The 20,042-nt window shown below is 40.3% G+C and overlaps 1 protein-coding gene across 1 annotated transcript in view; it reads left to right on the forward strand.

Annotated features, from left to right (window-relative positions):
- C17H8orf34 (chromosome 17 C8orf34 homolog) overlaps window positions 1-20,042 on the forward strand; it is a 344,433-nt gene that overhangs the window by 30,320 nt on the left and 294,071 nt on the right. The gene's annotated exons all lie outside the window — the stretch shown is intronic.

Below are 20,042 nucleotides of genomic sequence, written 5' to 3' on the forward strand. Positions count from 1 at the left end.
ACTGTCGTACTCTGAGGGACAAAAAGAGCAGAGCCTGGGATTTTCCCTGGACATATAACTTTACAGGGGGAAGGTATTAAAATATATTATGTTTGTTCCACTCCTCTCTGAATCTAACTACTACACGCACACCTTCATATTCTCTCCTTCTCTCTGTCTCTCTCCCTCCCTCCAGCCAATAATTCAAGATTCTGAACATCTGGAACGGGACCTCCTGTTCCTGTTTAGATTCATTGGTCAAATACTAATTGTAAACTCCTCGATGTCAAGGAATGTGTTCTCTTTTATACTTCTTATGTTTGCCTCACCGTGTCAAACAAACAAACAAAAAATTAAAATAAAAATTAACAGTCCTACTTAATCAATACAAATCACTGCTATGTACTAGGAGAAATTTAGAAATATATATGAGCCCAAATCCTTGTGGTTTAGGAATTTATGGTGTATTAAGGGACAGCCCTGTGGACAACTATTATATTAGAACTATATTATTAGGACAATTACATGATAGAGGGGTATTGGAAGGGCCAATTAGGAAACAAGTCATCTTCAAGTATCTATGCTGGAGGTTGATGCTGTGGGGTAGAAAACTAACATCCACGTTTTGTCCAACGTGTTCAGTGCTATGAAAACTTACAGATTCTGAAGGCAGAGAAATAGAAAGTGTGCTGGGTACTTTTCATGGTACATGTTATAAAGCCACACACTTTTTCAATATCTGTTCCTAAGTAGACAGTTCATATTTAAAGATTTCTTTCAACGTGGACCATTTTTAAAGTCTTTATTGAATTTGTTACAATATTGCTTCTGTTTTATGTTTTGATTTTTTGGCCATGAGGCATGTGGGATCTTAACTCCCTGACCAGGGATTGAACCTACATCCCTTGCATTGGAGAGTGAAGTCTTAACCACTGGACCACCAGGGAAGTCCTGGCAGTTCACATCTAACTGCAGCAACTTTGTTTTTGTTTTTGTTTTTTTTGTGGTACGCGGGCCTCTCACCGTTGTGGCCTCTCCCGTTGCGGAGCACAGGCTCCGGACGCGCAGGCTCAGCGGCCATGGCTCACGGGCCCCGCCGCTCCGCGGCATGTGGGATCCTCCCGGACCGGGGCATGAACCCGTGTCCCCTGCATCGGCAGGCGGACTCTCAACCACTGCGCCACCAGGGAAGCCCCCAGTTCACTGGATTCTTATCTTAAAACCCATAAACGAACACTGAGTGGTGTTTTCATTTAGCAATTTAACCTGTAGAAAGATCCATATGAGTACATATAAACTGCCTTATTTTGCTTAATAATTGTAAAATATTCCAAAGTATAGTGTATAATTATTTCTTTAGCCAAAATCTTATCAAAAGACTTATAGTAGTGCTCAGTAAATATCCATGTGTATTTCTGATTTTTGAATTGCTAGATTGGGATTCACATTTTTACTTTTGAAATGCTCTGCTAAATTGTGTTGCAGTGTGTAAGAGCCATTCCTTTTGTCCTGTGAATTGTCTCTGCATATTTTTTATTGGATGTTTTTAGTCAATTTTTTTCTTTTATTCCTGGTGTATCTTCTAAAGAAAAGCAAAATAGGGCTTCCCTGGTGGCGCAGTGGTTGAGAGTCCGCCTGCCGATGCAGGGGACACGGGTTCGTGCCCCGGTCCGGGAAGATCCCACATGCTGCGGAGCGGCTGGGCCCGTGAGTCATGACCGCTGAGCCTGCGCGTCCGCAGCCTGTGCTCCGCAACGGGAGAGGCCACAACAGTGAGAGGCCCGCGTACCGCAAAAAAAAAAAAAAAAAAAGAATAGCAAAATAAAGAAATTTACAGCCCTGAAACATAGATTATAGAAATAAAGGTACTAAAATATAGCCTATGATTTTTTTGCAGCTACTTTAACTATTAGAAGGCTACAGGGCCTCTTAATTAATTTAAAAGCCCAATGGGTATGCTTAAACAAAGCTAATTAAAATTCCCTTGCAAATGAACGGGTGATTAATATCTCTGACCACTATCCTATTTATTTTAAATATATGCTCACAGGTTGATTAGCATAGCCTGAAAGGAATGTGTAATCAAACACTTATCAGGAGCAAAGCACAGTATACTGAAATAATATTTTGAAAATCCAGTGGTGTTATCACAAAATAAAGTTATTGTTTTGGCACAGGAGAATTTACTTACATGATCTAACATCCCTATCAAAGAAATGATTTTTTAGCAGTTTGAAAAAGTTTCAAGTACTTGAGATGTTCATGCTGTATTTGAATTGTTTTGCTGAATATGCACTTTTAGCATTGGGGAAATTTACTGAAAAAGCAGTTTATAGCACAGCAGCGTCTGACTCAGCAACTCTTTACATTCCTGTAGCCAGGGCTGGCTTCATGGGCATGTGCCCTGTGCAGTCACACAGGGCCCTACATTCAGAGGTCCTCACTCTTGGTTTAATGCTCTGCTCTCACTGACTTGAAATTCTTAATAATTTTTGAATAAAGGGCTCCACATTTTTGTTTTGTACTGGACCCCACAAATGTTACAGCCAGTCCTATCCTTAGTATATTTTTCAGGACGAAACTGTTTATTCGCATGTATCCTTGAATCAGTATTCATCCTAATTACAGTGAAAACTTTAGAACGAAATCTGTATGACTACATCTGTTCTATTGGAAACCAATGGCCAACGCATGATGATGGCAAATGAAGTCCTCATCTCTACAGGGTCTGTGGGAGTAACCCCTGCCACCCCAGCCCTGTCTGTCTCCCCTTCCTGGTTACTGAGAAGCATCAGGCATTGGAAACACCTTGATGAGGTTCCCTGCTACTCCAGGAGTTTCAAATCTATGCAGTTCAGTGTCTCCAAGTGCCAAATTACTTCTTGAAGACCCTCACTCAACCGGGAGCAGACATCAGTAAGGAGCTTTGTGATGTTATCTTTGCAGAAGAGGAGGTCACACCTCTTCTGTGATGTACTTTTATGCCCCCGCGGGAAGCTGTAGGGAGACAGGAGTGCCTGAATCACAGGGTGTGGTTCCCGGGGCCACCTGGTCATGTTCCATCCCTTGCTGGCTTGCTCGTTCTCACCACTGGCTGCTCTTGCGCTTAACTTTCTGGGGTTTCCTTTTTTTCCCCCTTTTTTGGAAGCCTCAGAGTTACTACATATTGAGTGAGTCAATTTCTCTTTTGACTCTGCACATTCTTTTTTTTTTTTTTTTTTTTTTTGCCGTATGCAGGCCTCTCACTGTCGTGGCCTCTCCTGTTGCGGAGCACAGGCTCCGGACGCGCAGGCTCAGCAGCCATGGCTCACGGGCCCAGCCGCTCCGCGGCACGTGGGATCTTCCCGGACCGGGGCACGAACCCACGTCCCCTGCATCGGCAGGCGGACTCTCAACCACTGCGCCACCAGGGAAGCCCTCTGCACATTCTTAAGGTGATTTGAGGATCATCTGTCATTTGGGGCCTGTCATCAAAGTTAGCTTAGACTGGGCTGATTTTGACATAGAGATCTTATGTTGGATCTTCACAAGGAGCAAAGAAATACGGGTCTCTTAGGACACTTCAATCTTGAGAGCTTGGGAATACTTTCAACCTAAGAATATGGTTTATTCTAGGATCACTGGGTCCACCCAGGTCCTAAAATAAAATATTGTAAGTCTGTTACCTAACCTGATTTCCCTAAGATATTGTAAGTTCAAGGTGTAGGCAGTCTGAGTCATGGCTTTTAAGGACAGTTCTCATAGACTTGCCGTGAGAACTTGACGGTGGATTCAGCTCTGGACTGGCAGAGAACATACAGCTGGCTGATTGGTTATGTGATGGGTTACAGTTCATACATCATCTAAGGTGTTTTCCAGAGAGGGTCATTCACCTCTGACTATTCCAGTCTATAACCACCTGCGTCACATACACAGAGGAACAGCAAGACAAACACATAGGACAAAATCTGGTTATTTACCACTACTGAAAACTAACCCAGAAGAAAATAAACATTCAATTTTTGTTTCCAGTTTAACTTCTTCCCGTAATTCCTTGAAAAATTAAAATAAAGACAAATCAACTACTTTTAAAAAATCACAAAGCAAATAAAATAAACTCTCTCTTGCTTTCCTGCTATAATGAAACCATTAGAGAATTCTTATTGTTGGATTTCCACTTTCAGATTTCCTGAATTTGTCTGACTTCTTTGGCCATGAAAAATACCAAAAAGGGCACAAAAATGTTGGCTTTTGGAGCAAGGAATCAAAAGTATGGGGACAGAAAAACCATGTTACCAAGGAACAGGCACAGAATAAGATTGACAGAAAGTATTTCATTTACAGGCTGGAGAGTTGAGTGTTAAGAGGAAGGGAGTGAGGTTCTGAAACATAAAGCAGGAGTTGGTGCTGGGGACCCAACCATGAGCTAAACGCCTGCGTGGACACAGAGAGGAAACAAGTGGGAGGAATAACATGGACTATTTGATCTGCTGGTCTGCTGGTGGCTTTAGTTTCAGTAAATTTAAACATGGTTTCCATCCTTCTTTCAGTGTACCGTCATAGAACGTGGTGGAAGGGTCTGGAATCATAGAGAGGGGGTGAAGATAGGTTAGATTTGTGAATTTACAGAAGACTATGGGTATGACAGTCTGGGTGCTAAACTGGGAGGCTTGTGTTTCTGTTGATGACACAGTTGGGAGAGGTGAGGCATGATGGGACCTCCTGAGAGCCTTGTGGGTGAAGGAAGGTCATCCAGTTACACTGGACCTTCTTGGGCAACACTGTTCTTTCTGCAGATCCCAGTGGTGATGTCTTGGAAGACGGCTTCTTTGGGTGGACTGGAGTGTAAGGGGCTGTGGGAGCATCTTCTTTGGGTGGAGCTGTGGTGTGGCCCCCTCAGGGAGAGGAAAGCCAACCTGCCCCAGAAGTAGGACACCGTGGAGGCTAAGCACGAGGTGTGGGGCTGCAGAGTCATGTAGAGTGACTATACCCATAAAAACGGAAAAGTAATCACTTTTACTAAAATATTATTACCTGAAGAACTTACTAAAGGTCAAATTCTAGATTAAAAAATTCTTTCTATCATTTCACCATATTTCTGAATACCTGGCTGCCTTTGGTTTTTACATTCATGTTATACTTTTACTTAGATTCCTTTTCTATCATTGTAGAGCATCTCTTTAACTTTTTTTTTTCATGGAGGGAGGAAATAAACTCTCTGAATTTCATGTCTGAAAATATCCTTATTCTTTCCCACACATTTGATTTATATCCTGACCCGTTCATACAATTCTAAGGTCATGTCCCCCACTCACCCCAGGTGAGCATCTTAAAGTTTACAGCCCTTTTGTTTTTTAACATTGAGTTTTACTGATGAGAAGTTTAATATCACTCAGATTCTTTTTCTTTTATAAGGCAGCACTTCTCCCCTTTGACATCTTTTATTATTTTATTTTTGTCTGTGAACTCATAACATGTCATCAGGGTATTTTTAGTTAAGGGTCTTTTGATTAATTCTGAGCTCTTTCAGTCTGATGCTTTGGGTATATCTCTTTAGCTTAGGGAATTTTATTGTATTTTTCTTTGTTTTCTTATCTGCATTGTCAGTGTATTCTTCTGAAATGTTTCTTAACAGAGTGGTGGGCCTTCCATATCTTGACTTCCATACCTCTTAATGTATATTTCCCGATTTTTGTATTTTTATTTCATTTCTCATTAGATTTATTCAACTTTAGTCTTTAGATCACTACATTGCCTTGAATTTATTTAGTCCTTCCATTTATATTTTGATTTTCGCAATTCCATTTTAATCCTCATCGACGCTATATAATATTTTCCTTAGATTTCTTATTTTTCATGGCAGCAAGTTCTTGTTTTATAAATGTAACACTCTTTCCAGTAGTTTCCTGAAATTGCTCTATTTCTTCTCGTCTCAGTTGTCTTGCTTATACACTTGCACAATTTTTCCTAAAATTTCTGGTGACTTCTGGTTGTCGATTCATCTATATGAATGAAAGATAAGATTTCTTATTATCGGTAGCTTGTGTGGGTTCCTCTGTACTTGAGTAGATTCCCCATCTGACCTCTTCCTTGACTGGGAAAGCTGGGTGAATGGGCTTAGAGAGCTTAGCAATCAGACTTCCTTGTACAATATGCGAGTGGAAATCCAGCATCCCCAAGAAAGAAGGGCCCTGCTCTGGGGGTAGAAAGCTTTCCTGTAGTTCACTCACCGGACTCTGTCCTCACCTTCCATGAGATGTGGAGCCCAGGGTTACCTCAAGTTGTACTCTGCTGCTTCTTGGAGTCTACGGCTATTCCTAGAGTCCATTCTTAGACAGATGGCTTTGGCAAAGAGTTCTCTGGGGACTTCCCTGGTTGCACAGTGGTTAAGAACCTGCCTGCCAATGCAGGGGACACGGGTTCGAGCCCTGGTCTGGGAAGATCCCACATGCTGCGGAGCAACTAAGCCAATGCACCACAACTACTGAGCCTGAGCTCTAGAGCCCGCGAGCCACAACTACTGAGCCCACGTGCCACAACTATTGAAGCCTGTGTGCCTAGAGCCTGTGCTCTGCAACAAGAGAAGCCACCGCAATCAGAAGCCCTCACACCACAATGAAGAGTAGCCCCCGCTCTCCACAGCTAGAGAAAGCCCGCGCACAGCAACGAAGACCCAATGCAGCCAAAAATAAATTAATAAATTAAAAAAAAAAAGAGTTCTCTGACCTCACTCTGTGTAAAAGCCCCAGCTGCCAACAGCATCCCTTAGAAGAGGGAGATGGGTCTCAACAAGCCCAGCTGCTCCGAATGTAGTTCTTTGATGCGTTACGCTGATGGCTTCTCCTGGCCTATGGTTGGTGCTTTAGCTGGAATGGTCTCTCTGGCTCTCTTGGGAAGAAGAGAACTTCCTTCTGGTGTCTTGGGCTGTAGTGTCTCGGCTGTTCTAATGTAACCATTAGCCTTACCCCATCTGCTTAGTTCTTCATGCTTTAGAGTTTCTCAAAATTTCCAGTCCACTGATGGCACTCTTTCTTGCTTTCCCGTGCTATTGTGCTTTCATTTTTTACATAACATCCTTTCTGTTATTCTAATAGGACCTTGGGGCATGAGGCTAGTCATTGTGTAGCTTTGTAAGGTCATTCCACTGTATTATACAAGAAACCAACTTGTATTTAACCTGTTAAACATTACAGAGCCACTGCTTCCAAATAGTGTTTGTGGTCTCAGTTCAGTGTTGAGGGAAAATGTTTTTGGTCAAATAAAAATATATAAGCATACACCGCATACTTCATATGTAAGACCATCTTGACAACAGCTGGCAGATTATTCATTGCCTCAGCAGAAAATGGATTTTATTGAGTGATTGTGAATCTTTCTAAATCACCTTGTGATTTACCAGCTGCAGTGAGCCTAGTCGAACTCAGTGAGGGTTTATTGAAACTGATTGCTGTTTATTGTTCATTAAGGAATTTAGTCTTAAGCACATGATGTCTGTTTTTATCAAAACATATATAACTCTATAAAGCCTACGCAGAGTGTGTATATATATATATATAATCTCTCTCTCTCTCTCTAGATATCTAGATATAGATATAGATATAGATATATATCGAGAGAGAGAGAGAGAGAGATTTTAGCGCATACCTTCTGTGAATGGGGTATTAGGTGTCTGTAAAATAGAAATTTATTACCAGCAATTACTAATGATGTCAATTTGCTCTTTTACTTTCCATAAACAGGAGAGAATATTTGATGCCAGCATGCTGCTAAATTAATTTATGTAAGAATTTCTGTCTATGCTTAATGCCATGACTTTTACTTTAATGTTGGTTTGGGACTAAATGCCTTATCAGTTAACTTTTTTTTTTGTACATTGACTTGGTGTTCTGCATATTAGCTATAATTTTTCTTTGAAAACGAATATATAAATTTGTATATTCACCTAATGTTTTATAATCTTGGATTTTAATAATAAATAGTATGGTTTTTTTCCTAGCTGAAAAAAATTTGTTTAACTTTTTAGTTTATATCAGAGTGTAGCCGATTAACAACGTTGTGATAGTTTCAGGTGCACAGCAAAGCGACTCAGCCGTACATATACGTGTATCCATTCTCCCCCCAAATTGTTTTTGCTGATGAAATATTTCTAATAAAGAGGAAACATTTGTACTTAAATGTTCTAGACTTACTAGATTTAAGGAAAAATTTAAAAATAGACCTTTCAACTGTGTCATCAGATTATATTGCCTACCACCTCAGTTGTAACTTTTATAGACCCCTGGGTGGCTCCCCTATATTCCTCAATAGTCTTAACTCTATAGACGTCTGGGTCGTTTCCCTGTATTTCTCAGTAGCTTTAACTCAATATATTGCCATTCTTTCTAATACTACTGTGTTCATTCTTGCAATCTTTGTATACATGTAAATGACCTTTCCGTCACACTGACCTCTTTGTTGAACTCCTCTCACCCAGTGATCTATTTTTCACCTTATTTCCTGTCTTAGCCACTCCTGTTGTTGTTACTCAATAACTGCAGTTCTGCAGAGTCTCACTTTCAAGCATCCTTCTCTCCAGCCATCTTCTCCTCTTTATCTAGCTCACTGCCTCTAGTATCCCAACCCCAACTTTTCCTTGACCCCACCTGGCTGTCCAATCCATTGATCCTACCACATTTTCATTTTCCCTTACCTCTTTGATGTCCTTGCTCAGCTTAAATTCTGGGGCCAGTGGCCAGTCGTCATAATTGCTCCATTGCATGTACTCCCAAGTATTGCTACCTTGCCCCTCTCTCAGCTCATCCTACTCAATTAGTTACACCATAAACCTGCCTAAATACAAATTTTTGCCTCTTTCGTGCCTACACCTATGCAGCTGAACAGGGCTGGGGGAAAAACACGCTACCACACAAACTTGTCTTACTTTAAATTTGTGACACCAAATCTCAAGTGGCCAGGTAATCCTACACTCCTGGGTCACTATCTTTCATTTGTTTCCCTTTTCTCAAAACTCCCAGTCTTCATCTCCCATTCTGTTTCTGCTGTTGACACTTGTTTCCTACTTCCAGACGATTTGAGGAGGAAACCCACAGACCAACAACTGCAGAGCAGGGATACCATTCTGTTTCGTTCACTGACCATCTGCAATGCACAGTGTCTAGTTTATAGTGAGCGCTCAATAAATATCTGATACACAAATAAAAGAGAATGATTGTCATTCTAAGTAAGCATTTAAAAATATTAATTGAAAAATTGCTGTGAACACTATCTGTCTCTTCTCTCTGGCTAGTTCACAGCTCCTTTCCCATGTTCATGTTGGAATGCTTGGTCTTCCATCACTGAAGCATCCCTTTTTCATTGCTCCGTATTATAGCGAATGGCACTGACATCAGCTCAGTCATTCAAACCCAACACCTGGGTGATCCATCTTTTTTTTTTTTTGCGGTACGCGGGCCTCTCACTGTTGTGGCCTCTCCTGTTGCGGAGCACAGGCTCCGGACGCGCAGGCTCAGTGGCCACGGCCCACGGGCCCAGCCGCTCCGCGGCATGTGGGATCTTCCCGGACTGGGGCACGAACCCGTGTCCCCTGCATCGGCAGGCAGACTCTCAACCACTGCGCCACCAGGGAAGCCCTGGCTGATTCATTCTTTAGGGTAATTTGACCCACTCCTCGCCGGGTCAGGTCTACTTTTAGGAATTTATGTATAAAGTCAGGCCATTGCTTTGCACCCTCACTTAAAACACCACTATATAGTTCAGTAGTCTCTGAACAGTTTCGGCACATCTTTTCAAAGGGTAAATCAATTTCATTTCCTTAATTAGCATCATTCACTAGCTTTGCATTCCGTTTAAAGTAATATTCAGTCTGTATGTCAACCGACAAAGCCCTGCAAGTTCTGGCGTCTGCCTACCTCTTCAACTCACTATTCCCTGCTGGCGTTTGACAGCTGTTTAGAATACACCAAGCCCCACAATGCCCAGGACTCTTTGCGTTTATTCTTCTCTCTGCCTGAACTGCTAGATTTTTGAAGGTCTGGTTCTAGTTTTACCCTCAGGTCTCAGATCAAATATCATTTCCTCAGAGAGGCTTTCTTGATCACTCCCTGTAATATATCTTACCCCCATTTATCTAATATATTCTCTGCCTTTTTTCCCTAGAACTTTCCAGAATCTATATTTATTTTACTTATTGATTTTATTATTTGTTTATTGTCTCACTCTTCCAAAGAATGTAAGCTCCCTAATCCCTGGGCCATGCCAGTCTTGTTTATTCTGAGATGAGAGCCTACTATAAATATGTGATATGAAAATGAAAGATGTATCAAGGGAACTTTTTCTCTCTGTAGAATCTAGAGCATCTTATCATAAGAGATGAAACCACAGGTTGGGGACCATGTTTAGGTAGTTTTGAATGCTATGAATGGAGGTATGTGGCGTTTGTTTGTTTTTTTTGTGGGGATTTTTTTTCAGGTAATAATGCAGCTACAGAAGAGTTTTAGTAAAGTTATTGACATGATTTATTCATTTATTCATTTTTTCTTTTAGCACATGTGCCAGGAACTGTTCTTTGATCTTGGGAAACAAAGATGTCTAAGACATGTTTCCTGACCTCAAGAACTCTTCAGAGAGCTGAACTGGTAAACACATGATTTAATACAGTGGCGTGAGTGTTGTGTACAATTGTATTTGTAATATTATTCAAACACTTACTATGCCTAACTAACTCTGCTTGGAGCTGATCAGAGCCTTTTTTTTTTTTTTTTAATTCCATGTGGTTCCTATTATGCTGGTGACTTCTTTGAAGCTATATTGAGTAGGCATCTGTGTCATCATTTGCCCACAATTCCTTCTTCTTTTAATAAATGCCATTTTTAACATTCACATGGCAATTAAAAAGGCTATAATTTTCTTCATGTCCTTACGACTCTAGCCTCAGTTGGATAGCTCCAGGTGGGCACCTGATCAATACGTCCACTCTCTCTCTGCTGGCAATATTTGTATTTAAGACCCAGAGACTCAAAGTTCACTTCTGTCTGTTGATCTAAGATGTAGGAGCTAAGTAGGTTGGCTGTGTGTGACTGTGTAGCACTGCAGTCCTGGAAGACCAGGAATCATGTTTCCTAGCAGGTGGAGAAAGCCAGATGCAAAGAAAGATAAAGGATGTGGCGAGATGAGAGGTGGAGAGAGACACGTGGCAGGTTTCAGGTGCTTGCCTCCACTTGTTCCTGAGACCCAGCATCATCACTGCACTTCCTGTAGATTGGCTGTCCAACCCATTCCGGAATCCATAAGCCAAAATATTCACCTATTCATCCAAGCTAGAGATTTGACTGAGCCATACTCTTTTTCCAATATTATCATTGCTCTCAGTTTTATTGTGATTTAATTGACGTACAGCACTGTGTAAGTTTAAGGTGTACAGCATAGTGCCTTCACGTACATATATTGCAAAATGATTACCACAGTAATTTTAGTTAACATCCATCATCTCATATAGTTACAAAACAAGAGAAAACCTTTTTAAAATCCCTAGAAAAAGCTAGATTTTTAAGAAAGAAATATGGTTGAATTCTCAAAAGGAATAATGGGGAAAAAATGGAAAGTAATCCTAATATATAGATACAGTGAAATTATCTTCAAGTTCAAAAAGCAAAAAACAGACATTTCTGTGCAAACCAAAACACACAGAATTTGTCACCACTAAAAGAAAGGTATTCCTGGGCTTCCCTGGTGGTGTGGTGGTTGAGAGTCTGCCTGCCGATGCAAGGGACACGGGTTCGTGTCCTGGTCCGAGAAGATCCCACATGCCGCGGAGCGGCTGGGCCCGTGAGCCATGGCTGCTGGGCCTGCGTGTCCGGAGCCTGTGCTCCGCAATGGGAGAGGCCACAACAGTGAGAGGCCCGTGTACCGCAAAAAAAAAAAAAAAAAAAAAAAAAAAAGTATTCCTTATGCTGCTGAGAATAATCCCAGATGGATGGTTAGAGATGAATAGATATAAAAACAATAAAAATGGTAACTATGTGGGTACATATAAATGTATGCTAATGGCATAAAATAAAAAATGCCTTGTGGGGTTTATGTGTATATATTTCATATATAATATAATATTATATATATATATATTACATATGTAATTATAGTACACAACAATAAAAATAAAAGCCAGGGGTGATAAGTGGTATCAAAGTATTCTAAATTCCTTGCAAAATCTGAGATGAGGGAAAAATACCAATTAATACTTAATGTAGATAAGTATTAATTTTATAATCTCTGGGTAACCACTAAAAGAATCTTAAAAGTGTGTATAACTTTCAGACTAACAGAGGGAAAAGTAGAATAAATTTCAATCAACCCAAAGAAAATAAGAGAAAAATGAACATAATCTTGGCAGAATAACTAGAAAGGTGATAGAAACAAAATAGGATGATTTTTTCCACAAGACATTAGAGTTATTGTATAGCTCTAGTCATTAAGATATTGCAATGACGGTATAAGATTGACAAATAGATTAATGAAATAAAATGGAGTTCTAGAAATAGGCCCATACGTATATGGTCCCTTTGATTTATGACTCTTTAAGGATGGAATCAGAGTAAGGCTTACTAAGTAGTAGTGTTCACCTAGGAAGGTCCAATGTATCCATAACCAACTTGAAGATATCCTTGCCATAGAGACAGAGATGTGGACATCCTTTCCTTAGATCATCAGTTCCAAAAGGAAGTACCAGGTGTGCACTATGAAATTTCTTCATTATCCTGTCATGCTGAGCACCCTGTTTTAGTTACACATTATTTATAAATGGCAAAAGGCTAAAATAAAGTAATTCTTACTCAACTGAGGGGCAGCCTCCTTACTCAACTTCTACGTACATCTACTACTTCCACCATGGATCGATTTAGTTATTTTCTTTGAGTCATGAAGTGCTTGCCTATTTCTGCTGAGTTTCACCTCTATTGTACTCCTACAGACATATTTTCAAGACCGTGGAAAGTCCTACCTAACGTCAAAATAGTTGCGTTGATAGACTATATATTGAACAATATAAATTCCTTAACTAAAAGTATTTCCATATAGTATGCTAATATTTCTCTGGAGACCTTGATGTTTGTGTGGAAATTTAACTACAAGCTTGTACGTTTATATGAAAACTGTTTCAAAGTGGATACTAAATATTCAATAATTAGATTAAATACTAAATCTACTTTAGCATCTCTAATATAGCGATGTCAGAGAAGGAGGGATTAATAGGTATTAGGCAAAATATTCTGTCACTTGTCATCTGCTGGTTAGATTTATTATTTGTCTATATTATTAAAAGCAGAGAGAATTTAGTATCCAAAATTCAGCTCTGGAACTTAGAATGATTATTTTTTAATTGTGGAATTTTCATTATTCTTAATCTTCATTATAAAACTACTCATTTTTTTTTTTTTACTTTCCCTAACTGGATTATATTCTATAATATATAACGAGGTAAATTAGTTGTCTTTTACTGTGTATTACAAATGAGTATCATAACCTAATTTTATATTACATGATATTTAAGAAGGGCCAAAGAGTCTTTCAAACCAGGGGTGAGAATTTCTTATTCCCTGGGCCTGTATGGTTGTATTTGGATGCGTGGCTAAGATTGTTTGCATCAGTGGGTTGTTGGTGAGGGGCAGGTGACCTGAAATAAGCAGGGAGTTAACACACACCTTTGTAAAAGTGCATATATCCTAGTTGGGTTGTGCATCTTGTATGCAGTCCTTTAATGTATAGTGAGTGGTTAAATCTATGGAATATACTTGACACTTGTGCATATCAAACTCAGTAAATAACTGATACTTTGAATTATTGCTATCTTTCCTGTTGAGCTCAGCCTTCCAGTGAAATCTCAGTTCTGATTGGGAATGAGAGAACGTTTAGGGTGGGCCTGGGCATGGTCCTGAGGTGGAGGAAGGTAACCAGAGGACAGTTTGAGTTCTGTGAACGGAAGAGTCTGACCGGAAAACATCAAACAGATGTCTGTCCCCTTCTCACTTGTGCATGGAAACCTAGATGCTGCATTGGAACCTATTTGTTGCCAAAGCCAAAACTCGTAACAGAGGCTAGAGGTGCAATGAAGCAGAAAAAAAAATTTCCTCCATTCTACTTCTATTTAGAAAAATGGAATGAATGAAAAGGCAAGGGTTCTGGTGGGGGTGGAAACCAAGTGGGATTCTATCAGTTGGGAATGCTGACATCAATTTAAAATAAGGCTGTTTCAGAAAAATAAGCTACTTTGGAGACAACTGATTTTCAAGTTGATAGTCTCTCATTTATTTGTTGACAATTCAATGCCCATTAACTACCTATTTATGAAAAACAGGTGGTGGTGGAGAGGGTGAGTGATTGGAAGGTTGTGATCTCATGCAAATTTTTAATAAGACCTAGTTAAAAAGAGAAAATTGAAACATATGCAGATTTAGAATGAATTAATTCAGCCGTCAGATCTTAATGCCAGCTTTGAACTAAAATATTCTACAGATGGTAATGTGCCACATGCCAATTAATATTTAAGATAATTATGGTGTTGAGTAAAAAATATATCTGATTGACACCACCTCCATTATTACTATAGTGTAATATCCTGTATATTTATTGATTTAACAAAAACACTATATGATGAGAAAGTCCTGAGATTTTGGAAATGGTTTTAATTTTGTTTCCTGATAACTTTCTACTGAGGCTAGTACTTACCTCTCAGGAAATGAAGTAAGAAGTAACTTACTCCCAAGTAAGAAGTTAAGTAAGTAAGTAAATTTTTAGGCAGAATGCCATGCTGTCTGTTTGCTGTGTGACCTGAAGCAAGGATTCTTAACCTGGGGTCAATGAAACCTTAGAGGGTTAGCCCATGGATGGGTAAACACCCAGGAATATTATGTAAGATTTGATGTTTGTGTGTATACATGTACTTTTTGGTTTTTTAACCAAGAGATTCCATAGCTTTCATCAGGTGAAAAGAATCTATTAAAATGTTTTCTACTGTTGCCTGATTACTCATTCCCTTAACTACTCACACCTTATTTAATAATAAATGACTGTGATGAGCTACCAACTCACTCATGGTTTCGCTTTTATCTAGTGGACATTAAAATTAAAATGTATTTTGTGACAGTCATTATTGCTATTTAGTTAGCATTCATTCTCCAACTTATTAATTATGGCCATGCTCTATATAGTACAAGGTTATAATAGGCCTAACTTCCATGTATTCACATGATGCATAATACAAATTTGCAGTCAGTAATTAATGCTTTATGTTCCCTAGATTGTTTTTCAAAATTTTAAAAAATAATGTTATCTTCCTATATATTTGTGTTTTAAAAATAAATATATTTGAATTGGTAACAAAATTATAATTAACAAAAAAGGAAACATATCAATGCAGGGGCTGTCTCAATATTCATGAAGTTAAAGACTGCAGTTTATAATAAACTGTATTAAGAGAGCATTAATTAGTTTTATAATCAGAAAAAGTAAAGCCAATAAAAAGATGCAATGTACATAGTCTATCAAAAACATATGCTATAAAAATATCTGATAAAAATGGTAATAACCGTAGTGGTAATAATAAACATATAAATATATAAAAATAATATAGAAATATATAAAAGCAATAATAAACTTGAAAATAGTAGCTAACACCACCTTTGGGTAGATCATTAAGGAGGGTTTAGTCAGGAAAACAGAAGCAACTCCGTATCTGGGTCATATAGGGTTTAATACAAATAAGTTTGCATGATGGAGAGTTAGAAGATCGGGGCGCAGAGGCCAGAGAAATGCTGTCTGTCACCAAAGGTGGAGGAGCCCACCCTGAAAATCACCACCTGGATATCCAAAGCAAGTGGTTTTCAATTCCTTGCCTGGAAGCTGCTGCAGTTCTCCAGTACTTTTGTACCATTCCCACAGCTATCCCAGTCTGCAGTGGAGGTTTCCACAAATTTGCTGGGAAGCTGATGTGAATCCCTCATCTGCCGTCACATCTGCTTGCAATCAACTCCAGAGAATAATTTCTTCTGCTTCTCTTACTTTCTAAGTCTTCTATGAATTCCTCACATTGGGATACTGTACTCTAACCCAGATCATATAAAGAAGATTCTGGGAAACAGTTCCCAGCCTTAGAAGAAAATGTTAGGCCTCCTATCACAATAGGCTACATATATCCCAAGCACTTTATGAATGCTTTACGATCATTATCTTATTTAATCCTCCTGGCAACCGTATCATGTAGGTACTATTATCATCCACATTTAGTAGATGAAGTATTGAACGTTAAAGTGATTGAGTTTCTTGCCCAAAGTCATACAGCTACTAAGTAGAAGACGAGTGATTTGAAAAAGTGTCCATAAGATTTCATTCAAAGCTTCTGTGTCTAATCGCTGCCTTATCCTGTTTCTTCTATTGCATCTCGCTTACGTCGGTAATATTATTGATATCAATTAACTATGAGTTAAATCCTCTGTTGAGGACAGCTGCTAACATATTTTGTTTGCAACTTGAATGCCCCATCTTTAACTAGCCGTTGAGTGCAAACAGGGTCACATTAAAATTAATACCTTTATTTTATCAATTCCCAAGCCCTTGGCCTAAAATTTCCACGAAGTTTTTGTTCCAGAACAGGAATGCTATTGCCATTTCCATTGTTTCAAGTTATTCATGCCCACAGCCAAAACCTCCCAGGGCTCCTCCGCTAAAGGAAAGCTTGAAAACCACCGAAGGAGCAAAGGAGGAGGCGGCCCATACTACAGGCCTGATTCCTGGTTGACAGGCAAGGGTATTTGTAGAAGCTGCTCAGGCGGGGACCCTCCAAACCTTCTGGCCAAAGTTCAGGGCAGCCTCTGAGCCTAAGACCTGAGCTCTGGGGAGGGCTCTCGTCAAGGAACCGTCAGGCGGGGACCGGGCCCTGGTCCTCCGAGCTGGGAAGCATCCTCATTGGGTCCGAGGCTTTAGTCTCTGGTGTGGGCAAGGCAGGAGGGTGGGGTTTCTGGCTCCAGACACGATTCAGTACATACAGGGATACCCTGGCACACTGCAGCCAATTCCCGGGGCGCTGGGGTCGCCATCCAGACCGTGGCAGGGTTCCCGGGCTCTGCAGAGGGCGTCCCGGGACAGGCTTGGGGCAGCGGCCCAAAAGCCACGTCGGTGTATCTCCCTCGGGACAGCTGCGGGGGCGACTGCATTGCGGGGCAGGAAGAGGATGACACCCCAGGGACCCTTGCTGGGGAGCCCGCTCTCAGGCGCTCGGGCACCGCTAGGGCTCGGGACTGGCGGGCGAGATTCCCCGGACCCGCCTCTGCGCCCGAGTCCGCGCCCCAGAGTGCGCCTGCGCGGGGCCGCCGTCCGGCAGAGCGGGCGGCGTCGGCCGAGCGCGTCGTTGCCGCGCCGGCTGGCGTCCGCGCGGGCGACTGGTGGCCCGGTAGGGGAAGGCCGGATGCAGCGTCGCTCTGCTGGTCAGGCTCTGACACCCAGGAGTTCCATGGCACAACTCTTACGCTCAGGGTAAGAATAGTAAATGAGCCCCGCTCTCCCTCCCCGGAAGCACGGAACATTCCCTAACGGCGTTCGGCCTCCATCCCCGACACTGGCCCGCGCTTCTGGAATACTCTTTTCCTTATGGTGGCCGGTCCCTGACCACCTTCTGCGGTCGGGTGTCTCTCTTCCACCTGACCTTCAAGATGCGCGGCTCCTTTCTCATCTCCTCAATCTGTCGGCCCCTCGGTTCTATCTCTGTGTGTCTCAGTCCTAGTGGGGAAACCAGTCTTTTTATTGCCGGTAGCATCTTTGCAAATCTAAGGATTTAAAGTGTTCACGTCTGGGAAAGAGTTTAAGTCCTCAGAATCATTAAAGTCCGAATGCCAGTGGATATACATGGATTGAGTGAGAGGCAGGGTAATTCCTCTTATAAATGCAATAATCTAGAACTAGACTCTTGATCAACCAAGATACCCAATACACCTTATTGCAAACATTAGCTCTTTTCATTTTGTTTGCGACGGTTTTTGTCCTGTGTCTTTAGTCTCGTATATTCATTCATGGAATATAAGGGTATCCAAAACTAGCTACTAGACGGATGCTATTTAAAAAAAATTAACAGTGACTACTTGGTCTATTGTGACTGTATGGTCCATCTCCTAAAGACAATGTAGGGACACTTCAGTTTATTTTAAAAGGAAAAAAACCCAGAAACTTTCCATCTAACTTGAAAGTTAAAAAAAAAAAAGTGCATGAGATCTTCAGAGATTTCAGGGTAGAAATTGCTTTAGCTTTAAAGCCTTGTTATCTGACCTAATTTTGCTTTATCGGAGTGCCCAGGCCTTCTGTGACAAGAGTAATCTAGTTGGTCCTTCTATTTATTTTTCTCTCTATTTTCTCATGGCTTTTGTAATGTACAGTTAATTTAAATAGAATATAATGCATCTTTTCTACAGTAGCAAAATCTAAAATGTTTTTAATTATGTTCCACTTCTGTGTAAGTTTTTAATTGAACCTTGCATTGCTCTACCATGTAGAGGAATGACCTCTTAAGTTATAACCATAATAATTGAGACTTTAAATAACAGAAGTAAAGAAGACCTTTTCCAACTGGTTGTTTGCTCACCTATGTTTTAGAATATAAAAACATCTTACGTTTGTCTGACAAATATTTTGCTTCACAGTGTGTTCATAGTAGAAATCGTTTCCTCTTTTTAGTTCCAACTTTATGTTCAGTCTGCACATTTTTGAAATACCTTGAATTACTTTATCCATGTCTCTGAGATCAACTTGGAATCTTGTCATCTATAAAATCCATTTAGCCTGTACTCAGATAAATCCATGTGTTTCTAGACTATTATAAATGTCAACAAATATCCCTGAGATATGACAGCAGTTTCTTGTGTAGGAGTTCAGAAGAGTGTGTTTTACCGGGCTAAGAAATTTATGGATACTTTAATTATTGTTTATTAGGACAGTAAGGGATTTTAATTTCTAATATTTACCTGGGGTCAGTAAACCAAATGTTCATTCGTTCATTGAACACCACCTATGAACTAGGTAGAATCTAGACCCTTAGGAGAGAGTAGAGATCAAACCAGGCCAGTTCTTGGTCTTAGTGCTGTAGTAGCAGGGGAGAAGAGTCAGGCACAAACTGATGAGCAAATATTAAATGAGATGATTCTGGAGAGTTGCTAAATACTGCGAAGAAGATAAAGAAGTGATAAAAGCTTATGAAGATTCATTAGGGTAAGCTTTTTTCAGAAGATATCATTAGAGACTGAATGATGACAAGCCAGCCATCTGAACATCCCGGAAAAGAGCATTCAAGGCAAAGGAAATAGGCCACCAACAAAGAAAGACAAGGGGATGGGGAATTTCCAGTATCCCTTCCATTAGCAGTCCTAATACCTGATACCCAGTGTATCACTAGAACCACCGCCTCTCACAGAATCTGAACTTAGAATGACAATTGACAGACTAGAATTCTGGGCTAAACCCAACATGATGAATTGTGACTAATATGAATCTAAAGTGGTGCATGCAAGTTCGCAAACCCAGTTGCACAGCACGAAGTGATGTTCAGTCGGCTGGGCAGCCGTGCATCGGAGAACAGTCTGGAGATTCTAATGGACCATAAGTTGGCACTTGCTCTTGCTGTTCCTGACTGGCAAAACCAATGTGTAGAGATTACCCTTAAGCAGATTTCTCCCCAATTTAAAGCATCCTTAGGGCTGTCTAAAAATGGGACTCTCCATCGCTTCACTCATTAAAAAAAAAGAAAGAAAGAACAAGAACAAGAAAGAATGAATACCCATCAGGGCTTTTGGAAAAAGGAATTTCTGATGGAGAACCAGTTGAAGACATTTTTTTGGTTGCTGTGAAGCTGTGACTTGTTACTTTCATTCCAACAACATTTTCTTCATTTAGGGATATTTATATATAGTTAAGAAAGAACAATGATATTGGTATATAAGGCATATGGTGAGGTTTATTGAAAAGTTAATATATAATGGCATCTCTCAAAATAGTAATCTGAGATTGAAAATTCTTTTTAGAATAAATTCCTAGTACGTTTTTGGACAAATATA

The sequence above is a fragment of the Delphinus delphis genome, chromosome 17 (assembly GCF_949987515.2).
Source record: "Delphinus delphis chromosome 17, mDelDel1.2, whole genome shotgun sequence".
NCBI lineage: Eukaryota > Metazoa > Chordata > Mammalia > Artiodactyla > Delphinidae > Delphinus > Delphinus delphis.